This window comes from Dromiciops gliroides, chromosome 4 (assembly GCF_019393635.1).
Source record: "Dromiciops gliroides isolate mDroGli1 chromosome 4, mDroGli1.pri, whole genome shotgun sequence".
NCBI lineage: Eukaryota > Metazoa > Chordata > Mammalia > Microbiotheria > Microbiotheriidae > Dromiciops > Dromiciops gliroides.
In genome coordinates, this window is record NC_057864.1 from 67,386,015 (window position 1) to 67,412,247 (window position 26,233).

Consider the following 26,233-nt stretch of genomic DNA (forward strand, 5'->3'; position numbering starts at 1 on the left):
TTCACCAGTCCACTTATTACTATGATCAGATAATTTTGTCCAACCAATCTGGACATAATCTTATAGGTCCCACTAACCTGATACAACTTCAGGATACACATTCAGAAGTCCAGCAGATTGCCATCCAGGTAGGAAGGACCTGCAGAGAGAGGATCATTGTCAGATGAGCTAATCCATCTTTGACCTGTTGATACATTCCTCCTAGACAGACAGGATGAGCAGTTCTTTATGATTGAGATGAAAGCCCATTGGCAGAGCCTATGTAATTATTAAAAAACACACTATGCAAATCACCCAGGGATTGTTGTGGCTTGCACTCTGGGAAGATGTTAGCTGTCATGTTTGGTGTCTATGAGTTCTGTGCCGAAATGGAGGATACAAGAGGTCTTACTTTTCTAGAAGAAATAGATATTCATAAAGTTGCCTACTTAGATACTTACCTAGCTGCTTCCAGTCAGTCTACAAGCATTTATTTATTTTTTTAAAGATTTTATTTATTCCATTAGATATTCCCAATTATAGGTTAAAAAAAAACATTCATTTAAATAATTGAGTTCCAAATTTTCTCCCTCTTGCTTCTTCACTATCCCTTGAAAAAGAAAGTAATATGACATTGATTATATATGTAGAGTTATACAAAACATATTTCCATATTAGCCATATTACAAAAGAACAACAAGAAAAAGAAAGTTTACAAAGTATCCTTCAATCTGCACTAAGTTTGTTAGTTCTCTCTAGAGGCAGTTAGCATTTTTCATCTTGGGCCCTTTGGAATGGTTTTGGATCACTGTCTTAATCAGAGTAGCTAAACTAAGTTGATCATCCTTGCAATGTTACTGTTACTGTGTACAATGTTTTCTTGGTCCTGCTCACTTTGCTTCCACACATCCTACTTTGACTGCCATTCTGTGTCTTCTTTTCCTCTTTAAAGTTATCCTTAATGTTAAATTTAAGCTGACTTCACCTGGATCAAAAAGTTTAAAGATGAGAGAAGGAAACAATGTAATTTACTTTGGGTCATTTCCCCCTGCTAGGAATGATGTTTTCCACAGGCAATGAGTAGACCAGTCTACTCCAAATGAGAGTCATCTAAGAGCTTTCAGTTGAGATCAATATCTTCTCCCCATAAATCCTCGGGGATGGGGGGGGGGGTTCTTACTACCAGAAAGGAGAATTCTGTGTCCTTAGTAGGTCTCCACTTTGAACTCAGTGAGAAAACAGAATGAGGGAGTTGGTGAGTAGTTATGACTGACAATAAGTAAGCTTTCTCCCAGTTTTCCAAACCATCGCCCTGCTAGAGGAGTTCTTGAGATTGAAAGCTCAATGAAGCAAGCATGAAGCTGACAGCTCCTTTTAAAAAAGATGCAAAAACAAATTCACAAAATTTTTTTCATGTTCCTGTGGCAGGCAGGTGCTTTGCAAAAGAGACTGCTGCCGCCAACACGGTGGCTACTTTCTCAGTAGGATCCAAAGGAGTAAGGAGGCACAAGAGGACAGCGAATTCTTCATCTCCACCATCTGTTTCAGCAACATACCACTTCCTTGTGTGTGTGTGTGTGTGTGTGTGTGTGTGTGTGTGTGTATTGTGGGGGGAGAGCATTATCTGATTCTGCTTCTATAGGCACATCAAGACTGCCTTCATCTATTTGCCTCTGAGGCTCCAGACTTTGAGGTGTTTTTCCCTCTTAGCCGATAACAGTTATTTGCTGGCAAGCTTGGATGAAGGCTCTTGGCAATAAATTACAAGTCTCTACCTAGCCAGAGATGTTGTTTTCAGTGGCTATAAACAGATGGATAGACACTTCTTAGGTCAAACAATCACACCAATCTAAAGAAGCAATGTAACTCTAAACCCAATTTCCTGAAAATCAGGTAGTTAAATTTGACTGAATTTACAGGTGGAAAAAAAATCAAGAAATCTTTCCAACATGGTAGCATGGTAGGGAAAGCATAGGTCTAGGAATTGGGAGACTGAGGTTCTAGGTCCATTAACTAGTACTGTGATCTTAGGCAAATTGTTTAAATCCTCTCATCACTTTCTTAAGTTATAACAATGGAGTGTTATACTAGGTGATCTCTAAGGCCATTTCTGGTCCTAATTAATGTAATTAGTCTTCCTAATGCACAGGCCTGACTATATCATTCCCCTGATCAAAAACCTTCAGTGGTTCCCTGTTGTGTATAGGATAAAAATATATCACTTAGCATGACTTTTAAGGTCATCCACCATCCTACTCCAATGTACCTTTCCTTTCCTTTCCTTTCCTTTCCTTTCCTTTCCTTTCCTTTCCTTTCCTTTCCTTTCCTTTCCTTTCCTTTCCTTTCCTTTCCTTTCCTTTCCTTTCCTTTCCTTTCCTTTCCTTTTTTTTCTTTTGCAACAAACATTTATTCTATTTCTTCCAGTTACATGTAAGGGTAGTTTTCAACATTCATTTTCATAAGATTTAGAGTTCCAAATTTTTCTCCCTCCCTCCCTTTCCTCCCTCCTCCACAATACATCAACCAATCTGACATAGGTTATATATGTACAACCCCCAAGTGCTCTTTTTATCAGTTCTTTCTATGGGGGTGGATAGTATGCTTCATCATTAGTCCCTTGGGATTGTCTTGGATCATTGTATTGCTGAGAGTAGTTAAGTTATTCACAATTGCTCATAGAACAATACTGCTGTCACTATGCACAATGTCCTCCTGGTTCTGCACTTCACTATACATCAGTTCATATGAGTCTTTCCAGGTGTTTCTGGGATCATCCTATTTGTCATTTCCTATAGAACAATGCCATTCCACTACAATCATATATCATAGCTTCTTCAGTCATTCCTCAATTGATGGACATTCCCTTGATTCCCAATTCTTAGCCACCACAAAGAGTTGCTATAAATATTTTTTGTACAATTTTTCTCCCTTTTCTCTTTTTCATGATTACTATTGTTAACCGTTTCCCTCAGTCCTATTCCTTTCCCCATGATATTTACTCTATTATCTATCTTTTTTCACCCTATCCTTCTTCAAAAGGGATTTGCTTCTGTCTGTCCCCTCCCCCAATCTGCCCTCCCTTCTTTTCCCCCTCTCTCTTTATCCCCTTCCCCTCCTATTTTCCTGCAGGGTTAGAGAGATTACTCCACCCAATTGAGTGTGTACATTATTCTCTCCTTGAGCCAATTCTGATGAGTGTTAGTCTCATTGACTGCCTGGATTAAATAAATTACTCCTCCCAATTGTGTGTGTGTTAATCCCTCCTTGAGACAGCTCTGATGAGTCTTTGAGCCTATTCTGATGAGTGAAAAGTTAATTTACTACCCTGCTCCTCCCCATCTTTTCCCCCACTCCATAAGCCCTTTCCTGTTTCTTTCATGTGGGATTTCACCCCATGCTACCTCTGCCCTTCTCCCTCCCCCGATCCATTCCCCTCACCCCTCAATTTAACCTTAAAGATGTCAACATGGGGCAGCTAGGTGACCCAGTGGACAAAGCATCCACCCTGGACCCAGGGGGATCCCAGTCAAAATCTAGCCTCAGACAAAAGACAGTCACACACTGCATGACCTCAGGTATGTTCCCCAACTCCAATTTTTTATGGTTCTCTTAGGTCTTGTATTTGAAAGTCAAATTTGCCATTCAGTTCAGGTCTTTTCATCATGAATACCTGAAAGTTCTCTTTTTCATTGACGTCCCATTTTTTCCTCTGAAAGATCATAATGATCAGTTTTGCTGAATATGTGATTCTTGGTTGTAATCCCAATTCCTTTGCCTTCTGGAATATCATATTCCATGCCCTCTGGTCCTTTAACGCAGAAGCAGCTAGATGTTGTGCTATCCTGACTGAGGCTCCACAGTACTTGAATTCCTTCTTTTTGGCAGCTTGCAATATTTTCTCCTTGACTTGAGAGCTCTGGAATTTGGCTATACTATTCCTAGGAGTTTTCCTTTTGGGATTTCTTTCAGGAGGTGATCAGTGGATTCTTTCAATTTCTATTTTACCTTCTGCTTTTAGAATATCAGGGCAATCTTCCTTGACAATTTCTTGGAAGATGATGTCTAAGCTCTTTCCTTGATCATGGTTTTCAGGTAGACCAATAATTTTCAAATTATCTCTCTTGGACTTATTTTCCAGGTCAGCAGTTTTTCCAAGAAAAAAATTTCACATTGCCCTCTATTTTTGGATTTGCTTTATTTTGTCTTGGTTTCTCATAAAGTCACTAGCTTCCATTTGTTCAATCCTAATTCTTAGGCAATTATTTTTGTCAGAGAGCTTTTGTACCTCCTTTTCCATTTGGCCAATTTGGCTTTGCAAGCTGTTGACTTTTTTCTCATGTCTTTCCTGCATCACCCTAATTTCTCTTTCCATCTTTTCTTCTACCTCTCTAACTTTATCTTCAAAGTCCTTTTTGAGAGCCTCTGTGGCCTGAGACCAATTCATGTTTTTCATGGAAGCTTTAGATATAGGGGCCCTGACATTGACATCTTCCTCTGAGGGTGCACTTTGATCTTCCTTGTCACTAAAGAAACTTTCTATGGTCCTCACCTTTCTCTATCTGCTCATCTTGCCTTTTTTTTACTTGCCCTTTAGCTCCTTAAAGTGGGGCACTCTTTCCAGGCTACACTATCCCAAGCTTCAGGAGGTCCCAGGTGGTATGATTTAAGGAGGAGCAGGTTCTTCACTCACCTGGCCTGTTCCTTGGTCCATAGACAATCCCAGGCCTACTTGCTAATCAACTAACTTTGTGTGCTGTGGTTGTTACCTCCCACAAGCCTGTGCCCCTCCCCAACCTGGGCCACTGCTACTCAAGCCTACCTCCTGGTTCCCAGCAGGGGTGAAAACCCACGTTCTGCCTCAGCACTGGCATAGACCCCTGTAATTTCCCCCCTGCCAAGGGCTCAGCCCTCTCACCAGACTGTGAGCTTAGTTCTAGTCAACACAGCTGATTCAGAGGCTATGGGAGGGAGTCTCTTTCTCTGGTGAGGCCTTCCTGGGACTGGATCTGTGTCAGAGTGACTGTGGGGTTGGGCTTCACTCCTGTCTCAGCACAGCAGCTCCCTCCTTCTGACCTTCCAAGCCATCCTTGGTTGGAAGATGATTTCAGCACATTCTTCTGTGGGTTTTGCTGCTCCAGGAATTGTCCTATGGAATTATTTGTATGTTTTTAGGAGCAATCATGTCATGAGTTTGAGAGCTGTCTTTCCTCCACTATCTTGGCTCTGCCCTGGAAATCTCAATGTACCTTTTGTTTCCTAGTTCATGCTCCTCCTCTTTTTTTTTGGTGAGGCAATTGGGGTTAAGTGACTTGCCCAGGGTCACACAGCTAGTAAGTGTCAAGTGTCAAGTGTCTGAGGCTGGATTTGAACTCAGGTCCTCCTGAATCCAGGGCTGGTGCTCTATCCGCTGTGCCACCTAGCTGCCCCCCATGCTCCTCCTCTTTATGCACTAGAGTATTGATTCATTACTTAGTTTTTCCCCATTCTTGTTCCATAATCTTATGTATCTATCAATTTTTATAGGCTGTAGAGATAAAAGAAACTTTAGGTATTATACCCTACTCAAAGCCCCTTATTTCACAGATGAGGAAATTTGAACAGATTAGGTCCCTTCCACCAGAGCAAGGATGGGGGACACAGAGACAGAAATAGCTAGAGTAAGATGAATGTATAAATGCAAACCTTGAGCACCAAAGTCAGTCAGGCAACAAACATTTATTAAGTACTTGCTAAGGTACCCAGCCAGCAATGGGGATCCAAAGGAAAGACAATACTGGCTCTCAGGTAGCTTACATTCTAAGGAGTGAGAAAACAAGCAAATAACTAAGTACATTCAAGATATACACAAGGTAGGTGTAAGGTAATCTGAAAGTGAAAGGCATTAGAGTTACCAAAGGAATTGCACTACTCTTGGGATGTAGCCCTAACCAGGTTAATCATGAATGGTGTATTCAAAATTCATTAGAATTTAATTACCTTAGAATGTGCATTTGTAAAAGCCTCTAGCTTTTCACTGTACCAGACAATACTATGCACATACTGTCTTCCTTCCAATCTGCTCTGTTGAAATCCCTTTCTTCCTCCAGGTTCAGAGGCCACTTCTTCCTTGAAGATTTTCTTAATTTGTCCCCTCTCTTCCCTTCCATTTGTGCATCTATTACCCACCTTAAATTTTCATAGCACGCTTTGTAGCACCTTCTCCTTTTCCTTGTCACATATTATTTTGTATCATGCTTATTTATGCTTGTGTCTTATAACTCTTACTAGGTTGTAAGGGCAGGTATGGGGAAGGCTGGGTGGCATCTTCCTGAATTCAAATCTGGCCTCAGACATTTGTCAGCTGGGCAATCATTTAACTCTGTTTGCCTCAGTTTCCTCTCCTGTAAAATGAGCTGGAGAAGGAAATGGAAAACCACACCAGGATCTTTGCCAAGAAAACCCCAAATGGTGTCAGGAAGAATTGCACATGACTGAAATGACTGAACCAAAAACAAAAAGAAAAGACAAGTACGGAAAGGTTCCAGAGGTGGGTGGGCAGCCAACTCATGCCACATGAAGAAAGTTTGAAAGAACTGGGAATGTTTACTTTGAAGAAGAGGATACTTACTGAGGGACCTCATAGCTGCCTTCAAGTATCTGAAGGACCTGGGAGAGGGATCACAGGTATTCTGTTTGCCCCCAGAGGACTGAACAAGGAGCAAAGCATGAAAGTTGCAAAGAGGCAAATTTAGGCCTGATGTAAGGAAAGGTTTCCTTAATAATTAGAGTTGTACAAAAGTGCTTTGTGAAGGTAGAAGGTTCTCCCTCAGTCTAAGTCTTCAAACACTGGCTACATGATCCTTTATTAGATGTATTGCATGGTCTTCATTCTCAGGCAAGGGTTGAATCTGATGACTTCTGAGTTCTCTAATACTTCAGAAATTCTGTGATTCTCTGAATTTTGTACTCAGTGTCTGATATATATGGGTGCTTTATATGTTGGCTGAGTTCAGTTAAATCAATTTGATTTATATGGATTCAAGTAAAATGTATTTTCTGATAGTGGTGTTATGAGTGAGGTGAAATGTTTCCTTCTCTATCTCCATCTATCTATCTATCTATTTATCTATCTATCTATCTATCTATCTATCTATCTATCTATCTATCTATCTATCTATCTGTCTGTCTATCTACCTACCTACTCTTTGTCATTACTATTTCTATTTCTGTCATTGCTATTTCTTTTTGTTTGTTTGTTTTTTGTTTTTGTTTTTGTTTTTTTAGTGAGGCAATTGGGGTTAAGTGACTTGCCCAGGGTCACACAGCTAGTAAGTGTTAAGTGTCTGAGGCCGGATTTGAACTCAGGTACTCCTGATTCCAGGGCCGGTGCTCTATCCACTGCACCACCTAGCTGCCCTATTATTGCTATTTCTATCACCTTTCAAGCAATCATCTCAATCATCTATCTATTCTTTTTTATCTCTACCTCTCTATGACCTATCAAGCCATCATCTCTCCGCCCGCCCCCCCCCCAACTGGACACTTGCATGTGTTATTTCTTACATTAAATGGTTTGCATTAATCCATCCACATTTCCTCATTCAGACCGTGGACCAAAACCAATCAATCCATCAATAAGCATTTATTAAATGCCTCCTACATGCTAGATACCATGATAAGCAATGAGGATTTAAATACAAAGAATGACACAATCCTCTTCACTATGAGTGCATTATAATGGGAGAAAAAACAAGTGCATGCAAAATATAAACAACATACATATGACACATATTTGGGACCTGGTAGTCTGAATTTCAGCTTCGTATCCAACCACCTCACCCCTGATTCTTAGAATCTCTTGTTTCCTTGAAATTTCTACTAATGTACCATACATATAACCTTTCCTGATCTCCAGGTGCAAGTATCCTCTTCTGCTCCCCAAATTACTTGGTATAGACATAGACATAAACATAGATATAGACATATATGTGTGTATAAATATTTACATCTATATCTATCTATGTGTGTATGTACACACACATATATGAATGTGTGTATTTTCCTTGTACATATACACAAATGTATAATGATATGTGTATATGTACATATGTGTGTTGTGTGTATGTGTACATTTATGTATATGTTTTCCCCAATGAAATGTAAATCCCTTAAGGTAAACTTCTGTTTCACTTTTGCCTTTGTATCCCTAGGGTACAAAATATGGAACAAGACTGGAGTAATATGGATCAACATCTAGTCTGACTTCCTTCAAAGTTAGAGTCCAAAGAGGCAAGAAAGTCCTCTGGAGCTGAGATAGCTCATGGGAAAGACACAGTACTGGAAAGCTAACCACAGGCAAATATACTGTCCCAGTAAACCATTTGTCCTACATAACATAAAACATGATGATGTTACAGCTTTAAAGATATTGGCAATCTAAGTTAATTAGTGTAAATATTGACTCTATTAGTTCCAAGGGAGGGGGTGTGGGGAGACAGATAGAAGTTCAATATCAAAGCCAGAAAGCCTTGGGTTCAAATCCTGATATTCTCACGTACTGTTCACTGTTCTCACATAGGCAATGACCTGTCTGTCCCCTCATCAACCCTCCAAAACTATACACAGAGACTACTCTCACACCCAGAAGTCCCTTTATGGAAGAAAGCATAGATCTGAACAACAAAAAAAAAATGAAGTTACAAATATCAAGATGACTCTGAACAGACACTTCTGTGGTTTATTGGGTTAGGCATCCCATTTTTATTTTTCAAAAGTTAGCAACACTCTTGCTTGTCTGTAGTCTTTCTTTTAGATGTAGTTTAATATCTTTTAGCCTCAGGGTCTTGTTCTAATTAGCACAGCTGAACATATATCTATAAAATGTAAATGAAATTTCCTATTCTCCACTTAATTGATTGTGCTGTGTTACAATTACTAATGAAATCACAGTATTTTAGCATTGGAAGGCCTCTTAGCCAATAGGGTCTTCTTCCACATTAGGAAACTGAGACCCCAGAAAGGTTGATGAGCTGTGTGACTAGACCTTCTGGTATATGAATTACCAAAGGCCACTCAGATTGTTAGTGGCAGAGTCGGGACCAGAATCTTGACTGCTTGACTCCTTTAATATTTTAAAAAATACTATTCCAGGCTGTCTTCTAATGTTTTAATATAAGTCACTATGTCTTAAGCACAATGGTGGAAATTTCTGGACCTGTATCATAGCACACAGCACATCTGTGTGTTAAATCAGCCAAATTCAGTCCATGGAATCATAGAGCGGGAAGGGATTTCAGGGTCCTTTCCTCCCATCAAGGCAGTAATCTCCTCTACAACCTCCTAGACAAGTAGTTACCCAGCTTTTGCTTAAATGTTTCTAGTTATGGGGAGCTCCTTACCTCATGACACAACCAATTCCATTCATCTTCAGCTCTAAGTGGAGACCAATTCCAAAGATTGCCTCTAACTTCCACCTCTTCATTCTACTGAAGTCCTACTCTCTATAGCAAAAAATAACAAGTATAATCTCTGTGTTACATGACAGACTTTCACTAACAATCATATCCTCATTCTGTTTCCCTCCCCTTTCCTCTTCCTTGAGTCTCTTCTCTTTTCTGAAAGAGAAAGAAATGCCTTCAGTTCTTTCATCATTTTCTCCTATAGCATGGTATTTTTAGGTCTGTAGACAAACACTCTGATTAGAACTCTGGCCCTGGTCCTTGAAGAGTAACAACATAAGGGACTCAGGGAGTTCTGATTCCATTTGAATGTCACTAGATACCTCAATAGATTTGGAGCCCATCTGAATTTCAGTAGATTCCCCTATTGACTTTGAGAACATAGGCTTGAGAAATGTTTGAAAGATTTTTGAGAAGAAAATGGGGCCTCTGCCTCATAAATCTAGAACCCTTGAAAGAATTAGAGAACTTTGCAGCCTGATAGAAGGCCTCAGGGAAAGAGTACCCTAGAAATTCCTGCCAAAACCTTACATGGCCACACTGAACGATAAAAACAAAACTTCTTTTGGTTAAAACTTACCCTACTAGGAACATTTCTTAATAGCTGCATCTGACCTTGACCTAGTCTTTGCCTTGACATGTTCAAGTTCTCTGATCTTCACCAAGGTCTTCTGATTATGCACGTATCTGTTCCATCATTCACTGATTTTAGTTCCTACTTACAACGTTATCTAGAAAGCAATCCTTGATTGTTCCCAGCAGTGTTGCTCTATCACCCACCTAATTCTTCTTTGTTTTTGCCCTACATTTGGATTTCCCAATCTCCATCCCTTCCACCTTAGACCAAGTATTCTTCCATGTCCAACTCTAGTTACTCACCCTCTACATCCATTTTCTTGGCAAAGAAGATAGTGGCCTCCTGAATATTCATTTGCAACACCTGTTCGAGTGGGGTAGCCTACAGCTAGCCTGGAGGATAATCCTCTGATCTCTCTCCAGAAACAAGTTCTAGATTAACTTCAGCTGCATCTTGACCCTTCTGGGGAATGGTTTTTATGTTTTCAACCACTGAAGTCAGCCTCCTCTAGATAAACCTAGATAGATTTCAGTGCTTCAATGTGTTTGGCTAGGTTTCCAAAAGTAGAAGTCAAATAATGCCAGTAGTGCCTCTGAAAAGCCATTGTTGAGTTTGAGAGTAAGAAGGGACCTCAGAGGCCATCCAACCTAACCCATCCACTACCAAATCTTCACTATAACATCCTCAATAATTGCTTGGGGATTGTGCTTGTGAAAGAAATTACTATCTCCCCAGGCATAACATTTTGGGATACTTCTAATTGTCAGGAAGTTTACCCATGATATCAAACCTAAATTTTCCTCCGCTTGCTTCTAGGTTGGCCTCCTGAGGTCAAACAGAACGAGTCTTATCTCTCTTCCAGAAGAAGACATCCATCGTTTGTAATTGTCAATAGACATTTATTATGCACATACTATATGCCAGACACTGTGCTTGGCACTGAGGATACCAAAAGAGGCAAAAGACAGGCCCTGTGCTCAAGGAGTTCACATTCTAATGGGAGAGAAATGGGCAAATATGTATAAATAAGCTATATAAAGGATAAATGGGAAATAATTGACAGAGAGAAGACACTGGGATTAAGAAGAGTTGAGGAAGGTTTCTGGTAGAAGATGGGATTTTAGTTGGGCCTTAAAAAAATTAGGGCGGTCAGTAGTTGAAGCTGAGGAGAAAGAGTGTTCCAGGCATGGGGTCAGGCAGAGAAAATGCCTAAAGCTGAGAGATGGAATGTCTTGTTTGAGGAACAACCAGGAAATCAGTGTCACTGGATTGAGGAGTAAATGGTGATCAGTTAAGGTGAAAAAGCCTGGAAAAGTAATAGGGGACTAGGTAATGAGGGACTTTGAAAGCTAAACAGAGTGTTTTATATTTGATCCCTTTCCTCTGAATCTTCTTTTCTCCGGATCCTTGGTTCATATATAATAGCTAACATTTATACAGCACTTTACATTTTGCAAAGCACTTTAAAAATGTCTCAAAATTCTTACTGCAGTTTTAAGCATTGTTCCACTTAAAACTTTGTTTATTTAAGCTATTAAAGTTTAAGCCTGCACCAAGATTTTTGGGACACCCCATATTATCACATTTCATTGTCACAACAACCCTGGGACATAGGTATTATTATTATCCCCATTTTATAAATTGTGAAACTGAGGCACCAAGTAGTCAAATCATTTGTCCAGTGTTACACAGCTAATAAGTTCCTGAGAAAGGTTTTGAAATCAGATCTTATTGGTTCCAGATCCAGTGCTCTATCCATTGTGCTACCTAGCTGTTTATTTATTTATTTATTTATTTTTTGCAGGGCAATGAGGGCTAAGTGACTTTCCCAGGGTCACATGGCCAGTAAGTGTCAAGTGTCTTCAAATAGATTTGAACTCAGGTCCTCCTGAATCCAGGATCGGTGCTTTATCCACTGTGCCACCTCGCTGCCCCCTTCTAGCTGTTTACATTTAATACCCTTCTGCCATTCCAATTAGCCTCACCAAGAAATCCTCCAGTTTATCAACATCCTACCAAAACTGGGTGCCCAGAATTGAACACAATATTCTAGATGTGGTCTTACTAGGGAAAAGTATGGCAGGTTCATCACCTCCTTCCTAGAAGTCATGCCTCTCAATATAGCCCAAGACCACCTTAGCCTTTTCAACTGCCATCATGCCATTGACCTATATTGAGCTTGCACTCCATTAAAACTCTCAGATCCTTTCCCTATAAACTGCAGCCTAACCATGTCTCCCTCATCTGGGGATCACAGTTTTAGGACTGGAATGGCCTTCAAAGGCCATCATCATCTAATCTAACCCCCTCATTTCACAAATGGGAAAACAGAATCTCAGAGCTAGAATATGTTGGCGGTGGAATTTGAACTCAGGTCTTCATGGATCTAAACTTAGTACCATGTTCCCTGGAAGGAGGTCATCTACCTTCTGCTTAAATACTTCTAGTTATGGGGAAACTCTCTTCCTCACAATACAACCCACTTTATCTATGCTATAAGCTGTGTTAGAATACTCTTTAAGTTTACCTAAAGTTCTTTCTGTGTGTTTGGTTTTTGAATCCATGTGTTACAAGTTTACATTACTACAGAATCATCTTAAATGCTTCTAGTAAAGAGGAGCTCATTTTTCTGCAGAGCAACCTATTTACTTACTGTCATTTTTTCCAGTCCTACTATATGCACTTCTAGTTTTCTCTTCTCCATTTTTCTTACTTTATTCTCCTTTTCTCTTCTATTGGACCCTCTCATTTTTTCTCCTCTCTTCCTTTGGTACCCTGGATAGACCATTAGGTTTGGAGTCAGGAAGAGCTGAATTAAAATCTTGTCTTGGTTGTGTAACTATGGACTAGTCATTTAACTTCTCTCAACCTTACTTTTTTCATTTTTAAAATGGGGGATAATAATATAACATACCTCACAATGTTTTTGTTAGGCTTAAATGCGACAATATAGGTATGGTGCTTTGCAAAGACTATTGGATTTTTATTACATATTTAGATATTAATTATTATATTATTATACATAGATATGATTAGTGTTGCTGTCATCATCACCATCATCATCATTTCCCCTTTTCTTTCCCTTACAATGCCATAAGACATTCATTGGTATGACAATTGGAGTGACGACACCTGCTGGAGAATTATTGTAGGAAAGCTCCGCCATGAGGAGAAGGCATCTGAGGGCAAGCCATGTGACTTGGGAGGTCGGTTCTTTGGTGTCAGGAAGTGATATTTGCTCGTGGGTGCTGTCGATCAAAGCTACCAGTCAATTAACTTGGAGCTGTGCGTGTTGGGACAGCCCTGTGTCCAGTTTCCCAGGAGGCTTCTGGGAAAAAGAAGGAGCACACTCTTTTGTGAGGACCTCTGGGGGGAGTGGGGCAGGAGACACTGGTTCCCTGAGATAGATAGCTGAATCTAGGCCTCTTTCTCTCTCTCTTCACCAAATTCTTATGCTCCTTAATAAATGCTTAAAAAGTCTAAACTCTTGCTAAAGCTTCTAATTTCTTGACAACCACTCATTAGATTTTTAGACAGTATAGCTAGAATTCTAGCCACATTGGTATTTCATGACAATCAATGTTAAAGATTGTTAACACTGTTGCCAGGATAATATTCATCCTACAGAAACGCTGGTGAGACAGAACACAATAAAAAGACATTACTAAGTTGGAGAATGTCCAGAGGAAAGTGACCAAAATGGTGAAGGAACTTCAGATCGTACTATATGAGGTCTGCTGAAACTTAGCCTGCAGAAGAGAAGGCTCAAGGGGGAAACAGTAGTTGCCTTCAAGTAGTTAAAGGGTCATAATATGAAAGAGGGATGACAATTGTTCCCATTGGTCCCAGAAAGCAGATCTAGGATCAAGTCAGAGAAGTTACAGAGAGGCAGATTTTTAGCTTTGAATAAAGAAAAACTTTATAACAGTTAGATGACTCCAAAGTAAAATGGGCTACCTTAAGGAACAATGGGTTCTCCCTCACTGAAGGTCTTCAAGCAAGGCTTGGCTCCCTATTCAAGGATCAAATATAAACTCCACTGTTTTAGCATTTAAGGCTCCCCATAGCCCATTATATTGGACATATCTCTGTACATTCTATAATCCTACTAAATTGGTTGACCTGCAGGTCTTCAAGCATGATATCATATCTTTAAGTATGATGCCTCTGCATCTTTGCACTGGTTGTCTCCCATGTTTAGAATGTTCATCCCCTTCATCTTTGCTTCTAGTTTCCTTGACTTCTTTTAAACCTGAACTCAAATATTGCCTTTTGCAAGAGGCTTTTCAGCTGCCAATGTCATCACCTTTCAGATTATCCTTATCTGTTTTGTATGTATCTTGTTTGTACCTAGTTGTTTGCATGTTGCCTCCCTAATTAAACAGTGAGCTTCTTGAAGATAGGAACTGGTTTTTTGTTTATTTGTTTTTGCGGGGCAATGAGGGTTAAGTGACTTGCCCAGGGTCACACAGCTGGTAAGTGTCAAGTGTCTGAAGCTGGATTTGAATTCAGGTCCTCCTGAATCCAGGGCCCTGACAGGAACTGTTTTAACTTTTCTTTGTCTCCCCAGAGCTTAGCACAGTGCCTGGCATATAGCAAATGCTTAATGAATGCTTGTTCATTAACTGACTGACTGAAGGTTTATTGACTATTTGTTGAATATGTCACAAAGAGGGATTCTTGCTCACAAACAGGCTGGGCTATCTCTGTTCTGAGGTACTTTCTGGCTCTGGTATTCTCTTATCCAGATAAAAGCTTCCAGATTCACAGACACTGGAGGAATATTCTCAATTCAAAATAAAAATGATCCTGCGAAGTAGTTCTGGAATGTGTGGCTGGTGCAATGTGGGAAATCTTCCCTGTTGTTCAATGCTTGGTGACTACTCTTCTGTACATCAAAAGCAATTTAGGTAGGACAGCTCCTTTTTTATGCACCAAATTTGCCTTAAATAATAAAACACCAACAATAGTTCATCGGTATTCTCTAGCTCTGTCTGAAGCTATTTCATATACAGCTCTTTATTTTCCCAAACATTCTATTTTGACATTTATTTTACAACCAAATACTGAAGACATATTCCTCTACAAAGCCCATATTACGTCAACATGATTTTTCATGCAGTAGAAAGATCCCATAAACAAATAGTCAAATGAAAAAAAAGAGTCTCTAGCCTAGTGCAGCTTTGCAGATCAACACAAATGCTTTCCCCTCCCACAACCATTTCCCCCAATCTTCCTTTCCCACCCTAGCTCATGCAATCCAAATAAAATAAAAACAGAAATGGCCTCAGTTTTTCTGCTATAGTTCTTAATTTTGGGGGTCTATGAATTTATAGATAGAGAGATAAAGTGATAAAGAGATAGATAGAAATGAACATATTTCAATATAATTGATTTTCTTAATAAACATGCATTTTGTTTTATGCATCTAAAAACAGTTTTCTAAGAAGGGGTACATAGATTTCACCAGACTTCCAAAATGGTTCATGGCACAGAAAAGGTTAGGAACCTATGGTTCAGAGGATGTCTGGTAAACCTGACAGAGATGAACTGTGGGGAGGTCTTTGTTGCAGCTTTATGTCTCCTTGACTAGGTGAGAAATGAGTGGTTGAGTAGCATAGGAGTTCCTAGAAAAAAGAACAACTCATTGGAGGAGTTCCTGGACACAGTCTTCTGGAGGTTCTTAAGAGAAGTGTTTCCACATGAGCTCTTGAACCAATATGTCTGTATTTTTTTTTGCTTTTTACCCCTCTAGAGAAAATTTTTACAACCTTGTACAATGCTTTTATTTAGAGGTCAGTGAACATGTTTTCATTGAAGGAATGGTATATTTGAACCTCTAGGCTCTGAGTGATCGAAATGTAGAACCACAGTCTGGACCCCTATTATTAACACCAGATATTCATCACATTTCTAATATGTACAAGGCATTGTGGGGAATCATAGAATTTCAGAGTTGGAAGGGACGAATCTGTAACTGAAAATGAGTTGCCTCTACCACATGACTGACAGGAGGTCATTTGATCTTTTCTTGAAGATTTCCAATGAAAGGAAACCTAGTATTTCCCTAGGTAGCCCATTTTATTTTGGGATAGCTCCTGCTTTAATTATGTTCAGTAAAGGTTGTGTCTAAGACATGCCACTATACTAGGTGATGAGAATACAAAAATGAAGAATCTTCAAAATCTTACATTCATTTGAAAGGATACAATGGGGTCATATAAGTGAAAAATCATGACTAATATGTTTTCACATGTATAATGGGTATCACATTGCTTACCTTTTTAATAGGTGGGGGAGAGGCTAAAGAATATTTGGAACTCAAAATAAAAATAAAGAATTTGGAACTCAAACTAAAAAAAGTGAATATAAGTAAGTGAAAAGTAACACACCAGATGTGTACCCTATGTTTGACACTTGGGGTGCTGCATAACTTGTAGTATTTAATTAGTATATGTCCTTAAACCTGTAGGATGATAGCACGTCACTGTATGAATTATCCAAAAAGGGAATGTACCAGCTGATGATCTTCCTTTAACCACCAGGCCTTTATTTACCTCAGTTCTTCTCTGTTACATGTATGCCATAACTCCAGACAAGGCTTTAGTACTCCCTAAGGCCAACAGAGGACATTTAGCTGGAAAATGCTAGGTTGTGTCCTCATAATTCTTCCATAGATTCAAAGAATAGTTCAGAGAGGTTGAAATCAAAGCTAGCCAAGTAAGAACATTCATTATTGCTCAAAATATCAGAAAGTTAAGTCTACATCACTAGTGCCACCACCCCACATTTGGATTCACTTCCTTATCATCATCAATCCCTAGATTCATAGGATATAAGTACTCATTATGGTGGTCCCATGTTAATAAACATTGAGAAAATGGAAGGAAAAGTTTAGGTATTCTTACATGGACCCATTTACCTCTAGCCATATCCCTAAAGTATCCTTGCCCTCTCAGTTCTTTTGAGGTAGTCAGTCAACCAGTCTTGCCAGTTTTACTTCCACTATATCATTCATATCACCCCCTTCTGCAACTCACCATACTCAAATGAGAATGGCCATCATACTCATTTAGGTTCTTATCACTTCTAATCTCTACTATTATAATGGCCCCTTAATTGATTTCCTTGAATCTAGTCTCTCCCTTCTACAATACATCTTTCATACGACAGCTAAATAGTCTTAAATTATATGATATTAAATTATATTCTTAAAGCACAGTTCTGACTATGGAACCACCTATTCACAAAACTCCAATGGCTCCCTCTTTTTTCTAAAAAATCACATACAAATTCCTGTTTGGCATTTGAGGCCAAAGGTATGGAGGTTGGAACCTTCACAATCTGGCTCCAACCTACCTTTCCAGACTTACGGCAATTTAATTTCTTTCATACATTCTACAATTCAGCCAAATTGGCCTTCTTCCTGTTACCCATAAACAACATTCTATCTTCCATCCCCATGCCTTTGTCCAGGCTGACCCAATTGCTTAAAATATATTCTTTCCTCACATTTGCCTCTTAGGATCTCCTACTTCCTTCTCATCTCAGCTCATGGGTTGCTTCCTCTGCAAGCCTCTCCTGATCCAATCAATCCATTAACGAGCACTTATTAAGCATCTCCCAGGTGCTGTGCTCAGCATTTGGGATACAAACTAAGGTAGAAACAGTCTCTATTCTCAAGGAGCTCATGTAGCAATAATGGAAGCAATAGATAGATAGATTAGATAGATAGATAGATAGATAGATAGATAGATAGATAGATAGATAGATAGATAGATAGATAGATAGATAGATAGATAGATGGCTCCAAGAAACTGTAGCATGTGCAGCAGCCATACCCTGGTAAAACTGTCTCAGCAGACAGGCCAAATCAGGTTAAGGGTCACCAACATGGCTCAAACCTTAGGCTTGTGAAGACTTGTTCTGGAGAAATGGGCAAATGAGAACAAGTTGTTCCAATGGCCAGGGAGGCAACTGAAGCAGGTGCTGGGGAGCACTTAGAGTTTGGTCAGACATTGAAGACACTGTCTTGACTTTTGTCCTACCACTGGACTTCTATGACTCAGGTAGAGAAAGTGAGAATGATGACTTTGTGCAACTCTGCCTCACTTAAATCCAATTCACATGAAAGTCAAGACATGGGGCAGCTAGGTGGCACAGTGGATAAAGCACCAACCCTGGATTCAGAAGGACCTGAGTTCAAATCCACACTCAGACACTTGACACTTACTAGCTGTGTAACCCTAGGCAAGTTACTTAACTGCAATTTCCTCACCAAAAAAAAAAAAAGAAAAAAAAAAGAAAGTCAAGACATCATCTTGTGATGTCATAGGTCCTCTTCAAAAATGAAGAATGAGGAACAACATGCAAATACATAAATTAATAAGATCCAACTAGTTACACTGTTCCCTCCTATTACCCTCAGAAATTTATCTGTAGTCATTTTTAATATATTTTACATTATTTTCTTTGTGCATGGTATTTTAGGATTATTTTACTTTTCTTATTATATCCCTAGCTCTTGGCACAATGCCTGGTACATCACAGGTATTTAATAAATGCTTGGTGAAATAATTAAAATTAATGCATGAATCATCTCAAGATTCTTCATCATCCTGATTGCCCTACTCTTCACTCTCCCCAAATTATCAATGCCATTCTCTAAAATGTGACACCCAGAAGAGAACACATAAATGATTATTGAATTCCATTACATTGAACTAAATGGTCCTTGGAAGCCCCAAATCCCCTCAATTGTCCCCTTAATGCTTCCTCTCAGGTAACCAAATAGACCCCATTGGCTGCTATTGAAGATTGCTTCCCAAGATCCAGCTAGGGCCAATGATGTCCTACCCAAATGTGGATGGTTGTGTGTTTTAAAAATTATTTGCTAATACTGTAGTTTATAAATTTATATATATATATATATATATATATATATATATATATATATATATATATATTTAGTGAGGCAATTGGGGTCAAGTTACTTTCCCAGGTTCACACAGCTAATAAGTGTTAAGTGTCTGAGGCTGGATTTGAACTCAGGTCCTCCTGACTCCAGGGCCAGTACTCTATCCACCTATGCCACCTAGCTGCCCCATGCTATTTATATATGAATGACTATTGCACTCCTTTTGGCAGTAAGCATTTATTATTCATATACCAGTAAACTATTGACCACATGTCTCCTCAAATTCTCATGGTCTCAGGCCTTCATACCTACACTGTCCTAAGAATGCACCAAGCAAAAGCGAGGCCAGAGAGGGGTAGGAGAGGGCAAAAAGATAGGCTGACCCTGGTGTGGCCAAGGGTTTTAGCTTCCTTAGATAGAGGTGGGTCACTAAACATTGATCTAAGCCAATTTATTATAGCATCATTCAGGTCCATTGATTGACATGACTTGAGGGTGGTCTAAAGAGTATGCAAAAGAGCAAATTCCAGTGTGTTGGTGTGCTTCTTCATTTACCTAAACAACTTGGGCTCATCCCAGACAAGAACTGAACTTTCTGGGGTGAGGGAGAAAGAGAATTGAAACTGATCTCTGGGTCTCCCCAAGAAATTCTTCATTATTAATAATTTTCTCACAGTTGCCAGGGCTCTGTATCCCTGGAAAATAATCCCAGCTGACTTTCCTTGCTAGATGAACAATCTTTTGTATAATATGTTCACAGTATAAATAGGAAAGCCTTCCTATGACTGCTATAGGATTAATTAAACCCCAAAGACCTATACAGTCCATTCCAAACAGAAGCTATGCCCAAATTGCTACTATGAGCAAATTTCCAGCCCTGGAATCCTTCTATACTTTAGTGGAGTGTTTTTCCGTGGCTATTGCCATTTATAATTCTCTGAGTTTCTCCTAACCCACAGATAAGATCTGAGAATATGCTCTAAAAGTATTGGCATGGGGTTACGCATAAGGGGAATCATGTCCACCCATGCCCATATGATCTGGTCTCCCATTTGTCTCCAACATGTCCACTATGCTCCCAATTGGGATGGCAGTATCCCCACTCTTCTTATCACATGTTGCATTCTCCTGTCTGCCTCTGTGCTTATTTTTTAATGTACTTTCCCCTACCTTAAAGAATTTCCTGGTTTTTTGTTTTGTTTTGTTTTTGCCTTTCCAAACCTTTACCATCCTTCAAGATTCAACTCAAGGGCTACCTTTTCCATGAAGACCTCTCCAACTTCTCTAGCCCACAAAGAACTCTCACTTCTCTGAAGCCCTACCCCCTTACTTGAGGTAACATGACTTAGAATTTTATTGTATACCCACTGTCTTATTCTCACTGATTATTTCATGCATACATCTTCAATCTCTAACTAGAAGCAACTAAGTGGATAGCATGCCACTTGGAGTCAGGCACTTACTAGCTGTGTGGTTCTAGGCAAGTCACTTAATATTTTTAAGTTTCAACTTCACCATTTATGAAATGGAGATAATAATAACATTTATCTCAGAATTGTTGGGAGGCTCAAATGAAATGATGGATTTAAAGTTATTTGCAAATGTTAAAATGCTATATAAATAGTCATTATTATTAGACTGTAATCGCTTTGAAGGCAACAAATATATCTCCTATTTCTCTTTTATTCCCTACTGTAAAGAACATGATCCCTACTATTATGGATTTTATGATTCAGTAGAAGTTGGGGTACTGGGGGGAGAGATAAGAGTGATGTTATGGAGAGAGCACTGCCCTTAGACTGAGAAAAATCGGATTCAAATTCCAGCTCCAATATTTCCTAACTGTGTGACCACAGGCGAGGCAATTATAGTATTTAAGCCTCTATTTTCTCAACTGTAAAATAGTTATAATGGTACTTAGACTACAGTTGCCAGTATTGTTTTGAGGAAAGTACTTTCTAAACTTAAAAAAACTATAAAAATGTTACCTATTATTATAGTTGGCCTTCAATCAATACTTATTGATTGATTTATATTCCAGATTTAGAGCAAGACTCAGAAGAAATGGATAGCACTAAACTGGCTTCAGGTATAGGACCCTGCCTCCTGAGTCCTTGCTAGGGTGGTAAATGGGAGAAAAAGGAAGATGTTGGCTCTTTGGAAAAGATGTTTGCTATTTTTATGGTTTCTGATAGAACTTTGAGCTCAGAGCTGGGACTGAGTCTGGTTTAGAATATAAGTGGTGGTAGAGCTTACTCTGAGTCCTAGGTTTCTGGGCTGTCTAGGCCAAGACCAGAAAGGGTGGGAATTTCTCCTCAAACCAAGATGTCAAGAAGAACAACCTGGTTACCACCTCTAACATATTTTCTCTTGATAGGATTCTGTTTCCAGAGCAGATCACTTATCCACAGCTCAGAGCTTCTCCTTTTCCCCAGCGCATTACTCATTTCCTGTCACCTACTCATGGAATGAAAGATAAAATACTACCTTTTATGAGCCTGTCTCAATTATGCTGAGGTGGCACTATTTATTGCTGGCTAGAAAGCCAATGCTTTCACTTTTCTTGCTAGTGCTATCAGGTGTGGATTCATTCATTCATTCATTCATTCATTCATTCATTCATTCATTCATTCATTCATTTATTCATCCTGTCTCTCTGTCTTTCTGTGTCTCTCTGTGTCTTTGTCTCTCTCTCTCTCTATCTCTGTATATTTCTTTCTGTCTCTGTTTCTATCTCTGTCTCTGTCTCTTTCTGTCTCTCTGCCTCTCTTTCTTCCTCTCTCCTTCCCTTCCATTCCTTCTTCCCTCCCTCTCTCTGTCCATTCTTGTTCTCTACAGTATTATGGAGGGTCAAACGATTTAGCCTTTTACGTCATTTCTTTTTATGATTAGTCATGGGAATTTCCCTTGCATTATAGTGGAGGAAATTGATGCTCACAAAGGTGATATGAATTGCCCAAGATCACAACAAAGGTTTGGAGTCAGAGGAGCTTCTTCTTCCTCTTTATTTGCTCAGTTGGTGAGAATATGCTTCTCACCCGGCTAGTGAATTTTAATGTAATGCTGGGAAAGTACCAACAACCGTTATTTGATAAAGATTCACTTTTATGTGGTTAGTGCTTTAAAGTTTACAGACATTATCTCATTTGAGCCCCACAATGACTCTGGGAGGTGAGAGTTTCAGTTATTATGAGCCCCATTTTACAGATGAAGAAATGGAAGGTCAAAGAAGTGAAAGGATTTGCTGAAAATCCTATAGCTAGTAACGATCAGGAGGAAAATTTACATTCAATGTTTCTGATCCCAAGTTGAACAGTCTACTGGGCTATCCTGCCTGCCCAACAGCAGCTCCAGGCTGTAATTCATTGCCTTCAACCTAAATGCTGACCTCTCCCAGGAAATAATTTCAGAGGCAGCCCCAGATTTCCCCTTCTTAACAACAATTACTAATGTTCACATTTGTTCACCTCTCTGGAGAAAAGGCTTTGTCTCCTTTCATAAGAATTCCTGAGATTCAGAAACTGCTTGACCAGTATACACACATGATTTCTGGGCAAAATAGTATGCTCCCAATGCCATGTTGGCCTCAACCACAAGAGAAGGAAAACATTTTTCTTTTTAATGTGCCCATTCTCTTCAAGAATAGATTATGAGGTTCCTGTCTTGGGGTGAGGGCTGAGGAAAGGGGAAGTAAAATAGCAGGAAAATTCAGACTTGTGATTAGCTCTTTTTTCCATAAAAGTATTTTATCATTTTCCAGTTACATGTAGAGATAGTTTTCTTTTCTTTCTTTTTTTTTTTTTGCGGGGCAATAGGGGTTAAGTGACTTGCCCAGGGTCACACAGCTAGTAAGTATCAAGTGTCTGAGGCCGGGTTTGAACTCAGGTCCTCCTGAATCCAGGGCCAGTGCTTTATCCACTGTGCCACCTAGCTACCCCCTCAACATTTGTTTTTATAAGATTTCTAGTTTCAATTTTTTCTCCCTCCCCCCTCCCCAAGACAGCAAGCAATCTGATATCTGTTATATATGTACAATCACATCAAACATATTTCTGCATTAGTCATGCTATGCAAGAAGAATCAGAGCGAAAAGGAAAAACCTCAAAAAAGAAAAAAAATAGAGATAGTATGGTTCAATCTGCATCTTGATTCCATAGTTCTTTTTTTTTCCTGGATTTGGAGAGCATTTTCCATCATGAACCATTGCATTTCTGAGAAGAATCAAGTCTATCACAGTTGATCAACACGCAATGTTGTTGATACTGTGTACAATGTTCTGGTTCTGCTCACCATACTCAGCGTTGTGATTAGCTCTTAAGAGGAACGCTCCTGAGGGAAGAGGGATGCAATAGATAGGCAAAAGGCTATATTTAATTGGTCATTTCTGACACAAGGCAATATTCAGTTGGTCATCTCTGACACAGACCCTTCCAACTCTGGTGCTGTGTAAAGAGTGATGGATTGAGAATCCAAGGACATTGGTTCAAATTCTGTCTCTGTCATTTGCTGCCTGTTTAAACCCCTCTGTATACTACACCCCCAAGTTGACCTCATAGGTCAGATACTCAGAGATGGACTACAACCTCAGATTCTGGGGATAATCTGGTTGATGTGTACCCTCGATGTGATCATTCGTAAGTCCCCTTCAGTCTATTTCCCATTAACAATCAATCAGTAGAATGAATTTTCACTTATTCAAGGCACTTACTCAGTTGATATAGCAAGAATGGTAGTTACTAAACATTCCTCCTATAAACCTGTGGTGCAACAGTCCACAAGAGCATACACATTCATAGGATGAGTAGGCTCAATTCCAGAGGGAGAAACATATATAGGGCAAACATATGCAAAGGCAATTCACAACTTCTAGTACTGCGGGCCTAGAAGGGCTAGTTCTATTCATAGAGTCCTCACCCAGATCAACCAGGAAGCAGCCTGTCTGCTGGGTTCCCAGGACTGTCTCCTATCCAGAGCAGGAACTGCAACTGCCAAGCCTAGCCCCATGAAACTTCCTCCCTTAGGTGTCTGTCTGGAGTTTCTGTGCTCTCCAGCGGATGCAATATCTCCTGCTCCTTAAGAACTTTCCTTCAGTACTTCATGTCCAGTGGTAGGCAGGGAGTGGGAGAAAAGAAGAAAGAATCCAAGGCGTGTCCAGTCTACCATTGACTCAATAAGAGAATTGTTCACAAGCTGAAGAGGATTTTTGCCCTGTTAATACACTAATGAAATCACAAGTATGGGTAAAAAAATATTTTTAATAAATAAACATTATATATTTGTATAATATTACACACCATCTTCATACACATTACCATACCAGAGTGTGATAAAAAACATCTTATAACCCTCCAAGTATAATATATATATAATCTGATTTATTATCAATATTTTAACTATCAAAATACAATTAATATCTTACCACTATGCCTATGTCATAATGTTCTTTGTTGGAAATAAACACTGAGAAGGTGATAGTTGAACTTTCAGACACACATAGAAAAACTTTTCAGCCTCACAGAACTCAACCATCATTCCCAGATTCCTTCACCAATCTCCTCCCCTCCCCTCTGCCACCCCAATCATTTGTTCATTCTTCTTGCTCTGACTATAAGATGTATTCATCTGGATCCTGCATGTTAACTAGGTCCTAAGATAATTTGTTTTCTGCAGGATAAGAGAATTGTTGCCTACCATCCACTCTGTCATGCTAAGTCTCCTCCTGGGCTGATATGGGCAGGAGGTGGAATATTTCACACTGATGGCTGCGCAACTCGGCTGACACTGGTGCTGAATTTCTTTTATTGGACTCTATTTCTTACATTAATTACTTGCAGTAAACTCACTTGGTAGAACGGGGTGGTCCCTATTTCCCCCCACCTCCATCTTCATTTTCTGGGTTCTGTAATATCCTTGTTCTTTTAATGTGAACATTTGTATTCTACGATTTTCTGGTGTGTTTGTCATCTCTCCACCATGTTCCATTAGCCCTTGGCAAACATTCTAAACCAATGGGAGACAGAAGTAGCATAGCCCTCTTAGAGGGCATTGTTTACTTAGGGCCACCATGGAGGGGGTTTAGAAATCCTATCAGAACTCTATGCCTCTTTGTCTAGTGTCTTTTTAATATCTGTGCACACCAGGTAGAATGGAGAAAACGGGAAGTCAGTCTTTGTTCTTTTTCATGCTCTTTTCCCTCGTGGAGTTTCTGCTTATGTTGTCATGCCCTCCTAAAATGTCTTCCTCTGTCTTCTCCTGCAATTCAAATATTCTCAGAATTGTAGAATTAAAGGAGACCTTGAAGGTCATTCTATTGAAATACCTCATTTTCCACATATGGAAAGTGAGGCCCAGAGAAATGAGGGGTCTTGCTAAATATCATACAGTGAGTTCATGGGGGAGCTAGGACTGAGTCACAAGCTATCTTGTTCTCTTTCCACTACAACCCATTAACATCACCCATCTTGCAAGGTTCAACTAAAACTGTAATGGATGCCAGGCTGGGAATCAGGAAGCCTATTCTTATATTCCAGCTCCCCATGTTCATGCTCAAGCCATGTGGCCATGATTAGTTGATCTTTCTCAGCCTCAGTTTGCTTATGTGTAAAATATTTATGTCTCATATAGTTTCACTATGTGGGGCTTGATAACAGCTTATATTTCCACAAGACCATAAAGTTTGCTTTAAAAGCATTTTAAAGTTTTCCAAAGCACTTACACGTATTATGAATCTTAGATTCTTCTCGGATCTTGAGATATATAATGTACCTTAATCTTAATATAATACATAAATACACATGCTGTGTATTATTATGTCTTCCTGGATCACTCTAGGCCACACTGCTTTCTCTCATCTTTCTCCCTCTCTCTCTCTCTCTCATGCTTGTGTGCAAGACTTGGAATTCTTTTTTAAAAATTTTTTAAATTTTATTTGTGATATACTCTCAACTTTTAAAGCACCTGCCTGCTATATCATTCATTAGGGCACTTAATCAGTCAAAAAGCATTTATTATGTGCTTTCTTTGTGCTGGGCATTGTGCTAAGTACTAGAGACACAAAAAAAGACAAAAACAGTCCCTGCCTTCAAGGAACTCATGCTCCCTATAAAGCATGTAATATGTGCAACTGCTATTTGTTTCATTCACATAAGTCTTATCTCCTCAATGAAATAATAAACTCAATGATTATTGGGATGATGGCTTATATGGACAAAATATTAAGGATGTTATTTACTTACATGTCACAATTATGTTTTATTTGTTAGTAGGGTAAAACAGGTAATTGATGGGATTTGCCAAGAAGGAAAGACCAGTTGTGAGAGAAGC

At 39.4% G+C, this 26,233-nt stretch overlaps 1 protein-coding gene across 3 annotated transcripts in view; it reads right to left on the reverse strand.

The window, feature by feature from the left end:
* The window catches only part of TNR (tenascin R), a 708,132-nt gene that overhangs the window by 444,313 nt on the left and 237,586 nt on the right, over window positions 1–26,233 (reverse strand). For all 3 annotated transcript variants that reach the window (XM_043964080.1, XM_043964082.1, XM_043964083.1), the window contains exon 2: window positions 78–139. The gene's annotated coding sequence lies outside the window, so the exon portion shown is untranslated. The remainder of the gene's footprint in view (window positions 1–77; window positions 140–26,233) is intronic.